Source organism: Capra hircus, chromosome 3 (genome assembly GCF_001704415.2).
Source record: "Capra hircus breed San Clemente chromosome 3, ASM170441v1, whole genome shotgun sequence".
Lineage (NCBI taxonomy): Eukaryota > Metazoa > Chordata > Mammalia > Artiodactyla > Bovidae > Capra > Capra hircus.
In genome coordinates this window covers 54,678,564-54,681,703 of record NC_030810.1, presented here as the reverse complement: position 1 = coordinate 54,681,703, position 3,140 = coordinate 54,678,564, and the positions used below count along the sequence as shown (strand labels likewise).

Below are 3,140 nucleotides of genomic sequence, written 5' to 3'. Positions count from 1 at the left end.
ACAGATTTTATACTATGCTAGGAATTAAAATTTGACCTGGGGGTGATGGGAGGCCAAGAATTTTGGAGAATGACATGGTCCACTGTGCCTTTCAAAAGGATGGCCCAAGTTCCTGAGGGGAAGAAACAGGGCTACATATGAGATGGAACCACTACATACAGTTATGTGCGTTGTATCCTCTACAAGCTGGGAAGAGTCATGAAATGGCACCTTTGACATGGTGCGGCGCCTGACCTACACGGCCAGATTTAGTGCAGCTGCGAGTAAGGAGGCTAATAAGGTACTCCAGACATAAAATGTAGGAAGAGTTGAATTAGAAAAGGGCAGTGGCAGAGACAGGAAGGGTTTGTAACACAGAAAAATGATATCGAATCAACAGGAGTTGGCTTGTTGAATGAAGAAGGTGATGCCGAGAGAATAAACAGAAAATGGCTTTATTTTATGTGAATCTTAAGTTGTAATCGCATTTTAGAATCCCCTTCCCTATTTAATTCTGAGTTAGATGTGGTTCTTTTTTTTTTTTATTACTTTACAATATTGTGGTGGTTTTTGCCATACATTCACATGAATCAGCCATGGGCGTACATGTGTTCCCCATCCTGAACCTCCCTCCCACCTCCTGTGCTAGAAACTTGCACGAACTTGCACAAGATTTGGAAAGTGAAAAGAAGCTGCAGCCCTTATGCTCTGAAGGTCGTCACAGTTAGAGGTAAGGTGAGGCAGACCCAGAAAGGTGGCAGATGCCAGTCTGCCCTCTTCCTCCTTCCCCACACTACAGCCTTCAGGGCCAGCTGTTCATCCTGTCTGCCTTCTCCGCTGACCAAAGGCTGGAATCCACAGAGGCTATATCTAGGAGCAGGTCCCAGCCTTGCACAGACTTCTACACGCGGCCCCTTAGCGGTCCCTCACAGCAGACTCCCCTCAAGCTCTGACTTGACCATGCCACTGCTACCGAAGGATGACTTAGTGACTCCCTGATTCAGCCACTCTCCTTTCTGCACCCCTCCTTCTCCAGCTTCAGTTTCTGGTCCCAGCAGGCTCTGCTGCAGCAATTTGAATAAACTGAGTCTTGTCTCCTGCTGTCCCTGACAGCACTATGGGGCCTCCATCCACTCATGAGAGGAAACGCAGTACTAATGCAAAGAAGTTTGGATCAGAGGAAAAGCATACCAGGGCCATGCCAGTCCTCCAGGAACTGCAGGCCCTGAGGCTGCCTAACCTCCCAAAGTGCCTTTGCAACCAGATGGACAGGAGAAGGACCTTGCCTTCATTCTGGAGACCCATATCTAGAGATTCATACCCAGACAAATGCCATGCCTAAAGGATATGCTGAAAATCTAACCTCCAGAAAAGTATGAAATTTCTCTCGGAACTGGGCCTCTGAATAATTTTCAAGTCAGGCTTTTCTAAGAAAAAGGTGCTTAAAGATCCAGTAAGCTTGGTTACTGGTGTTCTTAGCAGGATTTTCCATTCTCTTTCATTCTCAGTCTCTTTATTACAACTTAATCTTTTTAAATCCTATTTTGGATCATTTGAACTTCTCAGAAGTACTTTGGATTATTGGAATTACAGACTTCATTTTGAAATTGCTTTTCATGGCTCAAAAAGTCTTATTATAGTGGTACCTTCTTTCATCCTGCTTTTTAAAGTCAACGGTTCCTGGGGTATGCTCTTAGAAGAATTAAGTCAATTTTACTGCATTTTATCCACTATCAGTTTTGGTTTCATTACCTTATTTGCCTCAGGGAGTTTAATAGTATAATTAAATAGGTTCTTTGGATATTACTTGCTTTATTCTACCTCATTTTAAAGCTTTTGGATTTTTTGGAAATCTAAGAACTCTCAGATAGGCTTGTGAATATTTTTTACACAACCAAGTTACAGAGTGACTTATTCAGATGTGGGTGATATTTGTTCAATATGTGAAGCTGAATTTCAGAAAAGTATTCTTCCCTTCTGTCAGCATATATTTTTTGAAGAGTGCATTACCTTATGGTTTTATGAAAAAAAAGTATGTCCAGTGAGCAAGACTGTGATTTTAGACCATAATCCCAAATGGAAAGATGGGGCTGATTCATCACACCTTCAAATATATTAAGTATTATAAACTATTAAAACCAAAAAATACTAATTTCATTTGGTTACAATCCCTATTGCTAAAGGCATTAGGATGGATTTCAGTACTAAAAACTAAGAAAAATATTTCCAAACATTTTTAGAACACTATAATAAGATTTAAGCATGTTTTAATTTTTTTAATTTAAATCAGTGAAAGAACAGTGTTTTTGAAAATATAATAGTCAACCTAATTTGTATGTCAACAATACTTCTTCAGTCCTAATTACTTGACTTATGATTGCCATGTAAAATTGTAAATATGTTTTCTTGTTAATTTTACCAAAATCAGCAACTGGATAGCTAACTAGAACTAATTGTTTTAGAGAAATTTGGGTCTTCTTTTCTGACACTGTTTCAGAATAATGAATATTTTTCATAATATTTTAAGATAGATTTCTATCCAAAATCTGAAATTTTTTTAAATTTTCATAAGATTTTTTTTTAATTTTTTTTTTTAATTTTAAAATCTTTAATTCTTACATGCGTTCCCAAACATGAACCCCCCTCCCATCTCCCTCCCCACAACATCTCTCTGGGTCATCCCCATGCACCAGCCCCAAGCAAGCTGCACCCTACGTCAGACATGGACTGGCGATTCAATTCTTACATGACAGTATACATGTTAGAATTCCCATTCTCCCAAATCATCCCACCCTCTCCCTCTCCCTCTGAGTCCAAAAGTCCGGTATACACATCTGTGTCTTTTTTCCTGTCTTGCATACAGGGTCGTCATTGCCATCTTCCTAAATTCCATATATATGTGTTAGTATACTGTATTGGTGTTTTTCTTTCTGGCTTACTTCACTCTGCATAAGATATATTTTAAATGAAACTTTCGTATGCTATATTTTACCTAAAACCATTAGATTTTCTAAGTGCATATTAATTTACTGAGGATGATATATTTTAATATTGTATTACTCTTTGTTATATGATTGGAAATCAGTAAGAATTAGCCATTAAATTATCTCAAAACCTCAGTGTTAGTGCAAAGATTACATTATGGTGTGGCTTCCACCCAA

At 38.7% G+C, this 3,140-nt stretch overlaps 1 pseudogene; it reads left to right on the top strand.

Moving 5' to 3' along the window:
• LOC102190089 lies at nt 218–2,098 on the top strand (annotated as a pseudogene).